This window comes from Danio rerio, chromosome 6, assembly GCF_049306965.1.
Source record: "Danio rerio strain Tuebingen ecotype United States chromosome 6, GRCz12tu, whole genome shotgun sequence".
In the NCBI taxonomy this organism is placed as follows: Eukaryota; Metazoa; Chordata; class Actinopteri; order Cypriniformes; family Danionidae; genus Danio; species Danio rerio.
In genome coordinates, this window is record NC_133181.1 from 1,671,569 (window position 1) to 1,692,030 (window position 20,462).

The 20,462-nt window shown below is 33.3% G+C and overlaps 1 long non-coding RNA gene across 5 annotated transcripts in view; it reads left to right on the top strand.

The window, feature by feature from the left end:
* Positions 1-20,462, top strand: part of LOC141386154 (uncharacterized) — a 263,034-nt gene that overhangs the window by 178,315 nt on the left and 64,257 nt on the right. The gene's annotated exons all lie outside the window — the stretch shown is intronic.

Genomic DNA, 20,462 nt, shown 5'->3' on the forward strand with positions numbered 1-20,462 from the left:
GGGAGAGTTCAGAAAGAAAAGAATCTGTCAGAATATTTTGATTATACACGCCGCTGTTATCAGGACACATCACGGCAAAATAAAGTGACCTGCCTGACACGGTTACAAACGCCACGAGAAACACAATGAAAGACAGAGAGAGAGAGAGAGACGGAGGATCAGGCAACCGCAGCTACAAAGGTAGAGCCGCGTGTTTCCCTCCGGCCGCTCTATTGACAGTGATGACAACGGTCCCCTGGTAGACCATTATCCAGGACGAGACTGCACACATCAAACCTCCGCTGACACACACATACACACACACACACAGACACACACACGCACACAGAGAAAGACAGAGACAAACCAGAGCTAAGAATGCATTGTTTCACCTTGTTTTGTCACAACACAGACTTATCAGAGAGTTTAGAAGGACTACAGAAGAGTTTGAAAGACAACAATACGTCAATTCTTTAGGACACACTCAAAAAATGACGTTTGTTCAAGCTGCTTATGTAAAATGAGCTGAAACCACACCATTCTTGAGTTTTTTTGCGGGGACAACTTAATTATTTTATGTTCAATCAACTCAAATGAGTAAGAAGTAGTAAGTTAAACCTAATTCCTTCATGTTGTCTTGACACAAATGGATTGTGTGGAAGCCAGCATTGTCAGGGTTTTGCCACTCTAGTCTTGTTAATTCTTGTTTGTAGTCGAGACACTAGTCCTGTCATGACTTGTATGTTGTGCTCGGCTCGAGTTTTCTCAGGTCAAGCACTCATATTTCCTATGTCTTTAGCTGCGTCCCAAATGGCACACTATACACTATGCACTCATGCACTATGTACTTATGCACTTACACACTCAACAGATAGTACATGTATGTAGTGGCATCCCAAATGGCACACTAATGTTTTTTTACTAAGCAGAAATTCAAACCGTTTCCCTGATGATGGCCTTAACTGTGTGATTATCCTTTCATTATCACACAGTGTTTTTTACTTGTTTTCTTTTGCTTAGGTTTATTGTTGTTTATGTAATTTAACCAGTTAAACTCTGCTGCTATTTTGTGATTTCCGCCTGGATTTTGCCTAACCAAATTTAAAAGCTTCCCAAGTCCACATGCAGAGGTGTAAATGCAAACATTTGGTGTCATTTTAAAGAAAACCCTTTGAATTTTCATAAAACACTACTGAAAGTGTTTAAATTATCTGTATATGTTGTCTGTGTTATAATAAACACCTAATAAAAGAGGCACTTTTAGTATGTATATATATATATATATATATATATATATATATATATATATATATATATATATATATATATTTTTTTTTTTTTTTTTTTTTTTTTTTTTTGCTCAAATGTGAAAGTGGACCTTTTAGGTTGTGTGTGGTCTAGCGTGCTGTGATTAATGTTGGTGGTTCCTGCACATGTCTGTAATCATAGGAAAACAGAAAAATGTCTCCACCATAATCTATGCAAAAGTTATTGTATTCCAACTGATGAGAGGTGCTGTACAAGCCACAGGAGCGGTCATTGTGTTCATATTTCACTATTCTTTTGTTTGATCAAACATAATTCACTGTGTTTGGAGCACGTCAGACATATAAAAGCATTACTTATGCACATCAGCTTAAAAACAGAGGAGAATGGCCCTGAAGCACACAGCATAAGGTAAGAGATGACAGCTGTCTGTGCTATCTGGAGCTGCTTATTGATCATTAATGTATTGATTTCACTTCTGCACCATGGAAACACAGCGATTCATTCGACAACTGTTTGATATGTGAATATAATTCAGTAAAAAGAATGCTAGTACTGTATGAGCACCGGCAAGAGCTTTCATTTGAGATATAACCTGTACATGCGTCATATATGAACCACATGAAAATGAACTAATGTTTAATACCCAGCTCGGGTATCCAAAACACTGTGTATTTAAGTGTAAATAACGTTTGCACAGTAGAATAAAAACCAAAGTGATGCATCTGTGCATAAAATATAAATACTACACTTTCAAATGAAACCACTTAAGCGGGTCTGGTGCAATGCTGGCCCTTTAAATCTGAAAGCGAAAGTCGATGCACAGAGTTTAACTGGTTAATGATCATTTTTACAATAACATTGCTTTAATATGAGATTAACTCTTCATTTATGTGTAGTTAACTGCTGATCTGAGAGATCTTTAGCCAGGACAGATTACTGTGCATATTTCTGATACATGACAATAATTAATTTTAAAAGTCAATTGTTTTTCTTGGTCGTTGTTAAATAAAAAGTAAAGTATACAGCTATATTTAGCATGTTTTGACACATTTAAAAATTGTGGCTGTGAAATAATTATTGTTTGGAGTGGTCAGAGATAAATTTGGTAAATCCTTAACTTTGAGTTCTGAAAAGTGATGTGAAATAAAAACTAATTGCAGTATAACACTATGAAACCATGACCCATTTGCTCATACGCTACACACAAAATGTGAAATGAATGAGGAGGCACAAAACACAAACTCTAAATCAAGTCATTTAAGCACGTCAAAGTCAAATTTATGCATATAAATATATTTTCCCAACAACAAAATTGTGGCTAGTGAAAATGCAGAGTGGCTAGTAACGCTGGAAAACTACTAGCCACTGTGGCTTGTGATCAAATAAGTTAATGTCAAGCCTTGATTATATTATATATCAAGTGATTTTATATATCAAGTTGTCTGATTATTAGCTAGCTCTACTGTTTCGCCTCTAACACATGCATGCAAAGAGTTGATCCAGCGTTCCTGCACTCCTGAAATGCACAACAGCGACTCCCACATGAATCGCAATTAATAATGTTTACAGCATACCTGCCTGAGTCTGAGCGAGTGATTGCAGCCACTGTATACACATCCAGCGCTAGCAGAGAGAGCGGACAGATCAGTTTCACGCAAACCCTTCGCATCATGGGAATTTAAAGCAGAAAGCAGAGCGTCTGCGGTCCATATGGACCCGCGGAGTCCACGCTTTACACCAGCCTTTCAAAGATGCTCTATTGTGCGCGCGGCGCTCCTCCATTTTTCAAAAGACTTTCAATTACTTGCTTTCCCAGCGCAGTGTAAATATTTTGTAAGGCAGTTGGTTACAGTCAGCGCCCCAAGCCAAGGGCTTTTAATTTGGTACAATGTGCTTTATTAAAATACAGTCGCCGTCGTGGAGTGGCCACAAAGACCTCGAGTCTCCGATTGTCACGAGGCCCGTTTCTGAGAGCCGGCGCTTGTTTATCAATTACTGCGAGATCAGAGCGCTTTCTGAAGAGCTGCAGCGCGATTTATCTTCCCTTCAAAGCGTCTTCTGTTCCGTCTCGGAGAGGAGAAGTAAGGAAAGGTTTATGTAAACAGATGCAGAAATAGGCCGAGGTTTTTTAGCCTCTCTTTTTTTTCCCGGTCGCCCTTTTTCTGCTCGAGCTCGGCCTGACGTTTGAAACAGGAGCCCTCTGGGGTTGTGTGCTCTCTCGCTTTTTTTTTTGTTCTTTCTTTTTTCTGTTTTACAGCAGGTCTACTAACAATAAACAAGAGAAATGAAGTGAAACAAAAGCACAAACTGAGATTCCCCCGCACTCCAAACACATGCGCTATTGGGGAATTGATGAACCACTGGCCGTAGTGTATGAGTGTGTGTGTGAATGAGTGTGTATGGGTGTTTCCCAAGACTAGGTTGTGGCTGAAAGGGCATCAGCTGCATAAAACATGCTGGTATAGTTGGCAGTTCATTCTGCTGTGGAAACCCCTGATAAATAAGGAGCTTGATAAATAAGGAGCTAAGCCGAAGGAGAATTATTAATTAAATAAATGTTAGTTTCTTCAGATATTTGACTGGAAAACATCTTACTTAATATGCTTTTAACTTATCCTTGCATGTTTTCGAGCGTGCACGATCTAACTGCATCCTGAGCTGCACCTGGCAAAGGTCAAGCAAAGCACTGAAATATATGTGTTGTGTTTGAGGGTCTGATGGATGCGCAGCTGCGGTCAGAAGCGCTTCAGAAAGACAGACAGAAGTCCGGCCGTAAGAGTCGCCTGCAGATCTCTGTATCTATGCAAATGTATTCAGGTTGGACTGTCATGTTTGGCTCAGGAGTGGCCAATCAGGGCTTTTTGTCTGTCTGGGAGCCATTTGGGACGGTAGGTGCGGCCCCGGGCCCCTGGGCTCTCAGGAAAACATCGCAGCCCATCCGTTTGCTCTCTGTCACCTCCAGGCCTGAGCTCTTTCAAGAGGTTTAAAGCGGCTCTTTAAAAGCATCGAGTCCCAGCGGCACACACAAGACCTTAGTGCTAAATCTCCACCAAATCCTATTAGAGCAAACACACACATGGCAGCAACAACATCTAACCTTAGACTTGTTCAGTGTTTTATTTACTTCACTGCATGAAAAAAATTAATATTGCAATTTTACTACATTTCCTTAATCTTTCTTAATCCACTGAGTCTCCAATCAATGACTCACTGATTCAAATGATTCGTTCTTAGTGGGTATTCAGTAAACAACTCACTCTGATTCAAATTATTCGTTCAGAGTGAGTCTACAATAAAAAAAAACTCACTGATTCAAATTATCCGTTCAGTGTAAGTCTCCAGTAAACAACTCACTGATTCAAATGATCCATTCAAAGTGAGTCTCCACCAAAAAACTCACTGATTCAAATGATTCGTTCAGAGTGAGTCTCCAATAAAAAAATAACTGATTTAAATGATCCATTCAGAGTGAGTCTCCAACAAAAAACTCACTGATTCAAATGATTCGTTCAGAGTGAGTCTCCAATAAAAAAACTCACTGATTCAAATGATTCGTTCAGTGAGTGTCCAATAAAAAAACTCAGTGATTCAAATTATTCATTCAGAGTGAGTCTTCAGTAAAAAACTCAGTGATTCAAATGATTCATTCCGAGTCAGTCTCCAGTTAAGAACTCACTGATTCAAATGAATCATTCAGAGTGAGTATTCAGTAAACAACTCACTGAATCAAATGATCCATTCAGAGTGAGTCTCCAGTAAAAAACTCACTGATTCAAATGATTCGTTTAGTGAGTGTCCAATAAAAAAACTCAATGATTCAAATTATTCATTCAGAGTGAGTCTTCAGTAAAAAACTCACTGATTCAAATGATTCGTTCAGTGAGTGTCCAATAAAAAAACTCACTGATTCAAATTATTCATTCAGAGTGAGTCTTCAGTAAAAAACTCAGTGATTCAAATGATTCATTCCGAGTCAGTCTCCAGTTAAGAACTCACGGATTCAAAAGAATCATTTAGAGTGAGTGTTTAGTAAACAACTCACTGAATCAAATGATCCATTCAGAGTGAGTCTTCAGTAAAAAACTCAGTGATTCAAATGATTCATTCCGAGTCAGTCTCCAGTTAAGAACTCACGGATTCAAAAGAATAATTTAGAGTGAGTGTTCAGTAAACAACTCACTGAATCAAATGATCCATTCAGAGTGAGTCTCCAGTAAAAAAACTCAGTGATTCAAATGATCCGTTCTGAGTCACTCTCCAGTTAAGAACTCACTGATTCAAAACTGATTCATCAGTTACTGAGTCTTCAGTAAACCACTCAAATGATCCATATGATGATTCATATATTAAAGCAACAAATGAATAATAAATAATGTGTTTTGCTGCAGTAACACATGATATCATTATATGATTACATACATTTTTACATCTACTTTTAACACATCTTTTTTACATTGTATGTTTATAGTTATATTTATTGCAAAATAAGCATGCATAGTGTACAATAACTGCTTTTAATACTTGAGAACGTTTCAAATCAAGTACTTTGAGTCAAGTAAAATTGAAAGGGAGGACATTAAGTTTTACTAGAGTATTACTTTATTAAAGTATTTGTACTTTACTCGAGTGTCTGATTTGTGTGTCCAGTGCTTCATTTATAGCGGTTTCTTTGTCTGTATCTTTCTGAAACGCTCTCTAAGTGTGGTTTTGACTGGTGTACGTCCTGAAACATGTGGCGTGTTACAAGCCCCTTGACCAAGTTTAGCTTTTCAGTCACATGAAATCAGGCATGTAATGGCTGCTTAGAGCAGAATCTATCAGAGCCGCTGATTGGATTAAATATGTAATAAGTTTGGATTCGTATTTGAGGCCAAAATATTCTGCTAATCACCCAATGCTAATGAATTTGAGAGCGGAAATATTGGCAGCGGTGATCATGAGGCTGAAGGTGCAGAGAGTCTGTGACACCGAGACTTGAGAAAATTCATCCAGAAAAGCAAAAGCAACACTCGATCTGTGGCGAATGCGCGCATAATCTGACCCAAAACTACCTGGCAGACGGCTATAACCTGGAGGAAATCTTCTGCTTTCTGATTTTATAATAGATTCATAAAAGCCTAATAGATTTGCTTCTCATCTCTGCAAAGGCAAACTCACAGTCATGCTTATAAACAGTTTCAAAGCAGCCTTCAGTCATGACGATGTTGTGTTTAGAATATGTGCATGCATTGTAATTGCATTGATCAGATTAGAGCCAGGCGATAATACAGTCAACATTATGCAATGGGATAAACAATATGGCAGTGTTATACTATACAGATTTAAAAATGCATGATACTGATGAATGGTGCAGTTATTTTCAGATAAATGTGCAGCTAAAGTACTTCCAGTCAGGTCTTGACATGATTACAAATTCCTTTTTTTTAAGTCTTATAACCTACAACAGTAAGCGAAACAATGCAAGACACAGACCAAGATAACAAATATATTAAGCCGCAGAAAAATCTATATTTTATCAAAGGAGAAACTACATACTGTAAGATTTATCTTCAGGTATTTCCACTCTGTATTAGGTGTAAAACAGCAGAAGGATCCCTAACTAGGGGTGTCACGGTTTCGATTTTTAATCGAAATCGATCGAAATTTATGCTCAATTTCGATTATCGAATCAAAAAATAGAATCGTCGATGCTGCCACGCCCCCATGTCATGTCAGCTTGGCTTGCCAAGCGGAAAAAAACAGGCTTGTTGAAGTGCTTGTTAAACTGCAGAAGCAGGAGACCCGTCGACAGAGCTTAAACCCTCTCCTCTTTCAATGAAGTCGCCGGTGTGGAAGCATTTTGGATTTCCAGTGAGTTATGTTGACAACGTTCATGTTGTCGACAAAAAAACACAGTTTTGCAAGCTCTGCTATGTACGTATTATTATTACGTGCGCAAACTATTATTTGACAATAACACTGTAGTCAGGATAATGCAGTTTTTTTGGTGATACAACAACGTTACGGTGAGGCAGTGGCGCAGTAGGTTGTGGTGTCGCCCTACAGCAAGAAGGTCGCTGGTTCGAACCTCGGCTCAGTTGCCGTTTCTGTGTGGAGTTTGCATGTTCTCCCTGCATTCGTGTGGGTTTCCTCTGGGTTCTCCGGTTTCCCCCACAGTCCAAAGACATGCGGTACAGGTGAATTGGGTAGGCTAAATTCACCATAGTGTGTGTGTGGATGTTTCCCAGAGATGGGTTGTGGCTGGAAGGGCATCCGCTGCGTAAAAACTTGCTGGATAAGTTGGCGGTTCATTCCGCTGTGGCCCGGATTAATAAAGGGACTAAGCCGACAAGAAAATGAATGAATGAATGACAACAACGTTACTATATCATTGCTTTTATTTATGCATTAACCTGACCAGCTAAATTATATTTTGTTTTCATGTGCATTTGTCCCTCTGTGTTCTGTTGCTCGGTTGTTCTGTCATAGATTAGTGTTTTTATTTTATTTTTATTATAATTTTTTTATGTATTGTATTTAATATGTATTATATTATATTATATTGTAGTGTATTGAATTGGGGGTTTTTCTGTATTTTGTTGCAGCAAAAAGCACATAAATAAACATTTTTAAAAAATCTATATTTTAATAAGAATTGATTATAGTGTTTATAATGTAAAAAGCAAGAGAGCCTTGAGGTAGCCCACAGTGCACCCTTCACTGTAAACAAAATGCTTTACTTAGAGTTTTTGTCTCTTTCTAGTCCACGTATCTAAAATTTCTTAAATCAAGAAGCATTTTCTGCACAAGCAAAGAACATTGTCTTGTTTTAAGAAATAATATGCCAAAAATAAGCCAGTTTTTACCTTAAAACAAGGCAAGTGTAACGTCGCGGGGAGTGACACAAACAACTGGAGTTTTGGATCCACGTGCAGGTTTATTCAAAGTCAGGCAAGCGATGGTCAACACAGGTGCAAACAGGTATTTGGAGACAGTCCAGAATCACAGTCGAATACAGGCTAGAGGTCAGAAAGGCAGGCAAAGACAAAAGGCTAACAAGGCTAACGGTCGGTATACAAGATAACAAGACTGGGAAACCGCGTTGTAGTGTTACTAGTGACAGATAACAAGACTCGGCGAACTGAAGGGGTGAATGTGTGGCTTAAATAGTGTGTGTTAATCAGTCTCTGACAATCCTCAGGTGATGTGAATGTAATCAGTCTAGATGAGGAAGCATGTGTGAGTGTGACCAGAGTGCATGTATGAATATGTAGTCCAGAAATGGCGGATTTGTAGTCCGTGGTTATTGTAGGTGCAAACCAGCGATCTTATGGGAAACGATCGCTGGTAATCGTGACAGCAAGGCAACACAGTTGCAATTCAAAATGCTTTACATAAACAGGAATAAAAACAAACGAGTATAAGAACACAAAAACAGATAATGACAATAATCAAATACAGATAAAAACCGATTAAAATGTTTTAAGACAGGTTGTGAAATAATGAAAAAGAAAGACACAGTGCGATCTGTTGGACGTACAGTAGCACACAGTGCTCATTCCTTAAAGGCTCAGCTAAACAGATGTGTGTTCAGTCTTGACTTGAATGTGCCTAATGTTGGAGCACATCTGATCATTTCTGGAAGCTGACTCCAGTAGCGAGGCGTTGTTAGAGTGTACTCACACTATGTACTATGTACAGCTGCCTTGAACCGGGCCAAAGCACGCTTGTCCCCCCTCCCCCGATGGCCCACACTCACATTACATTCGGGCTTGGGCACGCTTACATCATCGATGATGCGCTGTTCAGTAAGCGCTCTCGCTCAGCACAGTGGAGATTGCTTTAGTTGTATCGTCAGTCGTTCGACGTCGCAGGTTCGATACCAGCTCGGAGCGGGTTGGGTGGCGTAAGACTGGCGGGGTTACAAAGGCATGATCATATTTGATTATGGTCAAATAAGCGTCATCTAGAGGCCTTTGACTTTCATATAAGCCAATTGTGATACCACATGATAAACTAGAATAGATAGTATTTGCTGTTCCTAAAACTTATATGGGCGACAAGACTTTAGTCAGGGAGTGTGTGTTATTTGCAACCATTTACCTTAAAAGAACTTAAGTAAATCCAATGCATAATTTTTTCAGTGTATTCATGATGCACCAGTAATATATAATAATGTTCAAAGATATTATGCACAACTGTTGTGGATTCCAATGTGAAACTGGAATGAGCAGCACTCTCCTGTATTTTCCTCAGTCGCTGTAATCCTCATTCCTGTGTAAAATGGCTTTGAGACTCTATAATTCTGCTCTCACACACACGCTGGTCCTGTTTAAGGCCTGCTAGCCTGCGCTTTGTTGACCTGATTCCACATTCACATGCTAAAATGAGAGGAACATGAGTATAATGATGTTTTACAGCGGCTGCTTTATCGCTGTGTTTCTGATTCAATAGCTGCCTAAAGCTCTTTACCCTGCAGATTCACACACATTCACACTCCATTCACACACTCTTCAGTCCGGCACTCTTATCACACAGGGTTTGCATGCTGCACTGGTCCAGAAATATTCTGAATAAATAGACTTGGGTTGCTGTTGACATGGTGGAGATTTGAGTTTGGAGAAAGAGAGTTCAGGGGTTGTTGTGATTATTAAAGTGCAGAGAAATAACTGCTATATTGCACTGTTGAATATTATCAGGCCATTACATGTGCTTTTGATAAATGGATAAATTGATAATAATACACTTTAAAAACTGCAGCGTTACATTTGGGTTAAATATACTCAAAATATACTGTTGGGTAAATGTTTTAAATTTATTTTATAGGCAAAATTTAACCCAAATGTGTATGTTTTTCCATGTTTTACACAAATTAGGATTTAAATATCTCCAATTTAATAAATAATTATATATATATATATATATATATATATATATATATATATATATATATATATATATATATATATATATATATATATAATTAATTTTAATTAAAAGTTAAATAAATCAGTCATTGGTTAGTTAATGCAGTAATATTAAATAAGCAAAAATTTGGTATAATATTTGTTTATTGTATCTCCATTGAATTTATTTGAAATATTACTTTAAATGAAAGTTTACTTTTAAATATCAATTTTTATTTATATGATTTAATATTTTACTTAATTTATTAAATTATTTGAGTGACAATATGTCATAAATTCTGCAGAAGGTCAGAGTTCAGGGGTTGTTGTGAATATTAAAGTGCAGAAAATTAAATGCACTGTTCAATATTATCAGGCCATTACATGTGCTTTTGATGAATTAATAAATTGATAATAATACACTTTTAAAATTACAGGGTTAAATTTGGGTCAAATATAGTCCAAAAATACTGTCGGGTTAATGTTTTACATTTATTTTATAGGAAAAAAATTTACCAAAATTGTATGTTTGTCCAGGTTTTACGCACATTTGGATTTAAACATCTCTAATTAATTTAAATATCTCTAATAAATATATATATATTTAGTTTTGAGCATTCTGATTATTGTTAAATTATATATATATTTATATTTAAATATCTCTAATTAATTTAAATATCTCTAATAAATATATATATTTAGTTTTGAGCATTCTGATTATTATTAAATTATATATATATTTATATTTAAATATCTCTAATTAATTTAAATATCTCTAATAAATATATATATTTAGTTTTGAGCATTCTGATTATTATTAAATTATATATATATATATATATATATATATATATATATATATATATATATATATATATAATTTATTTATTAATGAGCATTTTAATTATTTTAATTTAATGTTAAATTAAATCAGTCATTGGTTGCAGTTAGTTAATGCAGCAATATTATACAAGCAGTGATTTATTACTTAAATACTTTAAAATAAATACTATATATACATATACAATATATATATTGTATGATTTATTATTTATTATTTCATTTAATTTGTTATTATTATTTGTAAATTTGTTATTTAATTTATTTAATTAATTATTTGACTTATTGATATTACTTATTAAATCAATGAATATAAATTAATACTTATATTATTTATAAAAAAATACTGTTAGTTCATTTGAGTTCAGGTTCAGTAAATTATATTAAAAAATATTTATATTTTTATTTTAATAGTTCATCAATGAACGAAAATAAAGTTGTGTGTAATAAATTGTATAAATAATACAGTCAGGTAATCTTACATATTGTGGATTTTAATATGAAACATAATTGCAAATGTTACTAAAATAGTTAATAAATAATTTTATTTAATAAACAGTTGTCTTATAGTATTATGATCATTTTTATGTTATTTAATCAGTGCATAATATATTGTTAAATATGATCTACGATGAAGCCAGTGAAACAGCTCATTAGAATAATGAAGTATATTATGCAAACTCCTTGACATATTTTGCAACATGATTTGAGTTTAAAACAATCCTCTCTTTAAAATCCAGGGCTGTATTCAGAGTTTGCACACAATTAACAGGAGTTTCTTCCAATTGATTATACTTTAGAGCAACTGTACTGAAAATAAAACATGCAAATGCAAAAAAATAAAAAAAATAAATAAACGGATTGCAGAAATCTGATATTTGACTATTCATTGAGCCAGACTCAACACACTTGAGTCCAGAAGCATTGGTCTCACTGAACGACCATTATCCAAATGACCAGCAACATATGATTCATAACTCATAAACAGTTGTAAACACTGATTATATTTCTTTAGCAGGTGTAAAAGCATCTGCTTGATGTGTATTTATTCAGGATATTCACTCGCGTAATTCAAGACCATCCTTTTCTGCTGGAGATGATCTAGTCAGTCATCATTATCAGCCGCTATTCATCTAGTAACACTCTTCATTTAATATTCACCTGTTATCATTAACAGCCATTCATCATTCATCTGGCTCTGATAGCACTCCAAAGGTGGTCAAAAATACAGAAATTAGAGCGAGAAACTGAATGAATAATCAGTCAAGGAGCTGAAGCTTTAAAAAAAAATTGGAAAAATGATAAAAATAGTCGAAATGGAAACTGCGTTTTATTTGCAGTGCAAACTTCCCTGCACTTTCACCATTTAATAGAAATAAATGACAAACTAAAAGAGCTGACAGCTTCAAGAGACAAGATCTTTATTAAACATCGAGGACAACTCATCCACAAGATGATATACTTATACTAAATATACTTCATTAAACATGTACACACAGACAACACCTATATGCTATAAAATCACAGGTTAATGATGTCTGTATTTAACCAGTTAACTGAGGAAAGTTAACTTTCGCTTTAAGATTTAAAGGGCCAGCATTGCACCAGACCCTCTTAAGTGGTTTTGTTTGAAAGTGTAGAATCTATATTTTATGCACATGTGCATCACTTTGGTTTTTATTCTACTGTACAAAAGTTATTTACACTTAAATGCACGGTGTTTTTTTCAATATTTTTATTTTAATTAATTAATTTGTTTGTTTGTTTATTGATTAATTAAATGATTGCCATTTGTGCAGTATTTTATGTTAATTAATTTGTTTGTTTGTTTGTTTGTTTATTTGTATGTTGATTGATTGATTGATTGAATGGCCATCTGTGCAATATGTTTGTTAATTAGCTAATTAATTTGTTTGTTTATTTGTTTGTTTATTTGTTGATTGATTGAATGATTGCCATTTGTGCAATATTTTATGTTAATTAACTAATTCAATTGTTTGTTTGTTTGTTTGTTTGGTTGGTTGGTTGGTTGTTTGGTTGTTTGTTTGGTTGGTTGGTTGGTTGGTTGGTTGGTTGTTTGTTTGTTTGTTTGGTTGGTTGTTGATTGATTTAATGATTGGCGTATATGCAATATTTTTATGTTGATTAACTAATTAATTTGTTTGTTTGTTGTTTGATTGATTGAATGATTGAATTTTTTGCAATATTTTAAGTTAATTAACTAATTAATTTGTTTGTTTGTTTGTTTGTTTATTGATTAATTGAATGATTGTCATTTGTGCAGTATTTTATGTTAATTAACTAGTTTGTTTGTTTGTTTGTTGATTGATTGATTGAATGATTGCCATTTGTGCAATATTTTATGTTAATTAACTAATTTGTTTGTTTGTTTGTTTGTTTGTTTGTTGATTGAATGATTGCCATTTGTGCAATATTTTATGTTAATTAACTAATTTGTTTGTTTGTTTGTTTGTTTGTTTGTTTGTTTGTTTGTTTGTTTGTTGATTGAATGATTGCCATGTGTGCAATATTTTATGTTAATTAACTAATTTGTTTGTTTGTTTGTTTGTTTGTTTGTTTGTTGATTGAATGATTGCCATTTGTGCAATATTTTATGTTAATTAACTAATTTGTTTGTTTGTTTGTTTGTTTGTTTGTTTGTTGATTGATTGAATGATTGCCATTTGTGCAATATTTTATCTTAATTAACTCATTTGTTTGTTTGTTTGTTTGTTTATTGATTGATTGAATGATGGCCATTTGTGAAATATTTTTGTTAATTATTTAATTTATTTAATGGGCAACTGATGAAAAAAAATGTTGGTAATAAATGTTAATTACCTTAATTAATTGTATTTAAATGAATGACTTACTAAAGGCTAAAACGTACATTATTTATGCCACACAAACAGCATCAAAACAACCCGTTTATACATCTCCAATAAGACACTAGTATAAATGTAACACACTGAAATGGCCAGGCCTGCAGACTGCAGTGTGTATAACCACCGAAATCCACGTAAAGCCTGAATTTTGTGTGCGTGATGGAAACTTGTCAGCAGTGATTTTAATGTGTGGTGTTAAACATGACAATTAGCCTTTAACACAGCAAACGATATATTAAACCATTAAAGCCAGCGTACGCTACAGTATCAGCACTTACACCGGTGCATGTACGTATTACAGCACAGCTCATTAAGATAACAGTAAATTAATGCAGCTTTCACTCACACACACACACACACACACACACACACCGTCGTAATCCTGGAGTGGCCATTAAAAGTGTGAAGTGGAGGTATCAGTGCTGTTATTCAGATCAAGACATGAGGATGATGATGCTAGAAATTACTTTGCTGTCCACACACACACACACACACACACACACACTCATGTCTTTCTAATATTTACAGCATGACTGATTTGCGATAGACTGATTGTAAGAAATGTAATTACCAGGACACAATGGCCACACAGCACAGTGTTTTTTCTCTCTCGCATTTGCTGACAGGACACACACACACACACACACTCGTCAGAGGTTGCGGTGTGTGCTGTTATATTGGGCAGAGAGTAAATGAGCTGCAGTGAACTCGTGTGATGTTTTGACACTTGCGAAGAAGAAGAGAAAAAAACAGGGATGATAAAACAACACAAAGGAAGGCATTATGAATTTTATTAATGATGGTGGGACAGTATGCAAAACATCAAAGGTCCACGCGAGAGATTAATGACCCTCAGCTAGACTGTTTAATTACTGCCGGCTAATTAGATTCTTGACCAAATTTTTAATATCTGCATTCGCCTCCAACACCACGGCGAGAATCCACCATTTATCAATCTCTCAGAAAACGCTGGAGTGGGCGGCATTTAGCGGACGCTGAATTAAACACACGCCGAGTCTGCCGTATTTTAAATAAATAAAATAAGATTAAATTAAATTAAGTACTGCCATTATTTTTTGTCATTTCAGACTATAAGAGTACAGATTTTTTGTGTGTTTAGTTTTACTTGTTTATATTTATTTTAATAATAGTAATAATGATAAATAAAATAATTAATAATAAATAAAAATATAATAATAAATAAATACATTTATATTAATAATTTAAGTAATAATTATAACAATTATATTATTTTAATTAATAATTTAAATAATTAATTAATACTTTTAATATTAATAATACATAAATTAAATAAATAAATAAATAAATAAATAAATAAATAAATAAATAAATAAATAAATAAATAAATAAATAAATAAATTGCAGACTAATTTCATTGGCCAACTTCAGACATGCCCTCTGACAAGCATTGACACTGAAGCCACATGTGAATCGGGCTTAAGAGTACATTTTTTTGTGTGTTTAGTTTTACTTATTTATATTTATTTTAATAATAATCATAATAAATAAAGTAAATAATTAATAATAAATGGATGACACAGTGGCGCAGTTGGTAGTGCTGTCACCTCACATCAAGAAGGTCGTTGATTTGAGCCCCGGCTGGGTCAGTTGGCATTTCTGTGTGGAGTTTGCATGTTCTCCCTGAGTTTGCGTGGGTTTCCTCCGGGTTCTCCAGTTTCCCCCACAGTCCATACACATGCGGTACAGGTGAATTAGGTTGGCTAAGTTGTACGTAGTGAATGTCTGTGAATGGGAGTGTATGGATGTTTCCCAGAGATGAGTTGCAGCTGGAAGGGCATCCGTTGTGTAAAACACATGCTGGACAAGTTTACGGTTCATTCCGCTGTGGTGACCCCAGATTAATAAAGGGACTGAGCCGAAAAGAAAATGAATGAATGAATTAATAATAAATAAATATAATTTAATTAATTAATTAATCATCAATAAAAAAATTTAATATTTAAAGTATTGTAATTTTTGTGATTTCAGACTCCAAGAGTTTTGTTATATTTCTTATATTTATTTTAATAATAATTCTAATAAAAATAATTAAATTGTTAATAATAAATAAAAACAAGAAACAAATTAAATCAAATACTTTAATAATAAATAAGATAAGATTAAATTTAATTAATTAAATTATTTAAAATATTGTCATTTTTGTAGTTGTAGACCAGTGGTTCCCAACCTTTTTCTCTGGGGCCCCCCCCCATGAACAAATACAAACATTGGAGCCCCCCCACCATATAAATACACACGCACACACATATATGTGCCGTATATATATATATATATATATATATATATATATATATATATATATATATATATATATATATTTACTGTATGTGTGTGTTTATGTGTATTTAGATAGGCTTTGTCTTATCTTTTCTTGGCTTTTCTTCGCCTCTGAAGAATCATTGCATTGACGTTTCTCTACCATTTTTGTTTTGATTTTGCCTTTACGAGAAGTTGGACAAGCACATTGCGCAAGTGAGCAAAATGTAAAAAATAATTTAAAGTTATTTATTTTAATTATTTTTACTATTATGTTGGAATTTTAAGCATGTGTGTTGATTTTTTTTTTTTTTTGGTACTTAAAAATACATATATAATAGTAGGGCTGATTTTGGGAAAAATCATAATCACAATTACTTTGGTCATAATTGTAATCACAATTATTCAAAACGATTATCAGTTAAAGTCAAAATTATTAGCGCTCCTGAGAATTTTTTTTTTTTTATAAATATTTCCCAAATTATGTTTAACAGAACAAGGAATTTAACAGTATTTTCTCTAATATTTTTTTTTCTTCTAGGCTTATTTGTTTTATTTTAGCTAGAATAAAAGCAGGTTTAAATATTTTGAAACCTATTTTAAGGTCAATATTATTAGCCCCCTTAAGCAATATATATTTTTGATTGTCTGCAGAAGAAACTACTGTTATACAATGACTTGCCTAATTACCCTAATTAAGCCTTTGAATTGCACTTTAATTTGAATGCTTGTATTTTGAAAAAAATATCTAGTAAAATATTATGTGCTGTCATCATAGCAAAGATAAAAGAAATCAGTAATTAGACATGAGATATCAAAACTATTATGTTCAGAAATAAGTTTAAAAAAAACTTCTTTCCATTAAACAGAAATTGGGCAGGAAAAGGGTTGCTAATATTCAGGAGGGCTAATAATTCTGACTCAAGTGTATACACACAGTTATTTTCCACCCTGCAAAGGAAAGAGAAATAAATACAATAGAATAAAAATATAAAACAAACTGTGCATTAAGCATCTCCACTGTAAGAAAAACACTTTAGCTACAAAAATCCTTCAGTCAAGAGCAGAGAAACATTTTCTCCTTGTTTGATTAATCATAAAAACAGGCGGCAGCAGGAATATTTTGCGCTTTCTCTTTAATGGTTTCTCTTTCACGTCTTTTAAACGTCAACTCGTTTGTTTATTACACAAATGAGGGTTAATATAAATAATCACTAAACACCGCGTTTTGACACCTATTTGACCATTAAAGCGCTCACGTTAAGATGACTTTAGATGTCTGCGCTCCTCTGCTCGTCAGTGTGCGAATGCTGACCGGCCGCATGCTTCTGACTGCGTGTGCGTGTAGCACACACACATAGGCACGCGGTCTTTCGCAACACGTGTACAACTGGAAAGGGGGCGGTACATGATGGATATAATCGTTTATCTTGATTAATGCTTTTTTATAATTGTTTGAAATCGAAATCGCATTTTGGATTAATTGTACAGCCCTATATAATAGTGGAGCATTTTTATGCCTTTTTCTACCTCAACACTTATCCTCTCCCGCGCCCCCCTTGTGAACTCTGGCGCCCCCCTTAGGGGGGCGCGGACCCCAGGTTGGGAACCACTGTTGTAGACTATGAGTACAGATTTTTTAGTGTGTTTTGTTTTGCTTATTTTTTTATAATAACATTAATAATAAATTAAGTTATTAATAATAAATAAAAATAATAAACTAATTAAATGACAAAGATACAATATTTTAAAAATAGTAACAATAATAATACAGTAATTAATAATAAAATAATAAAAAATAAATAAAAAATAATTAAAAATAATTAAAGTAAATGTATTAAATAAAATCATCAAAGTATTGTTATTTTGTAGTTTTAGTTTAGTGTTATATTTATTTTGACATTAATAATAATAAATCTAATTCATTATAATAAATAAAAAATAATAAACAAGTTAAATTAGATCAAATACAATGTTTTATTTGTAATAATACTAATAATAAAATCTGATACAATCTGGTTAGAAAACACTTGAATGGGTGGCCTTTACCGAACGCTGAATTAAATCCACACCAAGTCTGCATTTACACAATCTTATTAGGCTTAAACTTAAAAATAAAGCATGATCATTAATGCGCTCCACTGGCTGTAGTAAAATAGATCTCTTTCAGATCTACAGTATTTAAATCCTTGACATTTTTGTGATTTCAGATTTTCAGATTTGTTTAGTGTGTGTGTGTCTATAATGTCATAAATTAAAAATGTAAAAGTAAGCTGTAAAGAAGAATATGAGTGTATGGTTGAAGTGGACAGAAGCCACAGCTCCATCTACTGTCATTTTACTGATCTTTATAAGACATGCTGAATATTCAGACAGTGTCAGCAAGGCAGTGCTTTCTTTTACTATAAAAACTCATTTTTCCTCTGACTGTTGACAACTGGATGTGAAATGCAATGAGCTTTCATTTGGAAAAAAAGATGGTTTCCAATACATGGCTTTTACTGAGACCCATTAAGAGTCATTTTGTCTTAGTATGTGAGTAGCCTTAGGGGTTTTTAATTGCAGAGTGAATTTAACTATAAATATCTGCAGATTATATGTTTAAGATTTTTGTTTGCTGATGTACATGTGTGCATTGAACATGGGTTCATTTTAAATGTGATCAATCCAACATACATTTTATACATAATTGACACTAACTATGCTGTTTATTCATTTATTTATTTTTAATTTTATATTTATTTATTTATTTATTTATTTGATGTATTTATTTTTTTTACATATTTATTTTCTTTTTACTTATTTATTTATTTATTTATTTATTTATGTATTTATTTATTTTATTTATTTATTTTATATTTATTTATTTATTGTAGTTTATTTTCGATTTATTTATTTATTTTCTATTTATTTATTTTATTTATTTATTTTTATTTTTTATTTTCTATTTACTTATTTTTATTAATGCAAGTACTTTCTATTTATTTTATTTCTATTTTAATTTATTTTCTATTTGTTTATACGATTTATTTTTGTGAGTGATTGTGATTTATTTACTATTTATTTTTCTATTTGTTTATTTTTATTTATTTTTACTTTATTTTACGTTTTCTGTTCATTTATTTCTATTTATTTTTTATTTATTTATTTATTTTGTGTGTGTAATTGCAATTTCCTTTTGTTTATGGAAGTTTTTGCTTTGCATTAACTTGCTAAAAACATTACATTTAAGACATATTGTCCACAAATGGACACAAAATGTTTAAATAAAATTTATTAAAAGTAAACAGATCCCTACCTCAATAAGTAAATAGGTGAAAAAACAACAAAACATTTAAAAAACATTTAGAAAAGGAAATAAAAGATAGTTTTGTCACTTTGATTTTGCTCGTTTTCTAGCATAACTTAAATAATTGTGTTTATAAATTTTAAGACAAAACATCACAGCACTTTTTTCTAAAAAAAAATATTTTGGTGTTTTTTAACCCTTTAAAAGGCGTTGCAACTGCCTGGTTAATCTATTGTTCTTAGGTTATAATTAAAACAAGAAACAACAACAACAAAACTCAATGTATAGTGTCAGGAACACAAAATAATCAAAGAAATTGGTCAAATAATAATAGTAATACAACAACAACAATAATAATAGTAATAATAATAATAGTAATAATAAGCATCATCAATAAGCATTTCTTTCGGGTTAGTCCCTTATTTATCAGGTGTTGCCACACTGTAATGAACCGCCAACTATTCCAGCATATATTTTACACAGCAGATGCCCTTCCAGCTGCAACCTACTGCTGGAAAACATAAATTCACACTCATTCACACACACACACACACACACACACACACACACACACACACTCATACACTACGGCCAGCTTAGTTCATCAGTTCCCTATAGCGCATGTGTTTGGACTGTGGAAGAAGCCGGAGCACCCAGAGAAAACCCACGTCAACTCAGGGAGAACATGCAAACTCCACACAGAAATGCCAGCCCAGGCTCCAGCCACTGACCTTCTTGCAGTCAGGCCACAGAGCTAACCACTGAGCCACTGTGCTGCCCATTCATCATAAATAAATACATAGAATACATACATGCATATGAATAAACAAACTAGAGTAATAAATGAATTCTGTTTACAGTGGGTTAAAGTGTTTGACCAGGACATTCTTTCACGAGTTTACCTCTTCTGATCAACATGACAACTAAAGGCATTTCTAGAGAAAATAATAAATGCCGTCTGAATAGATTTCAGTGTGTCATAGCTGAGATATGTAAGTGCTGCTTCCCCTCAAATCG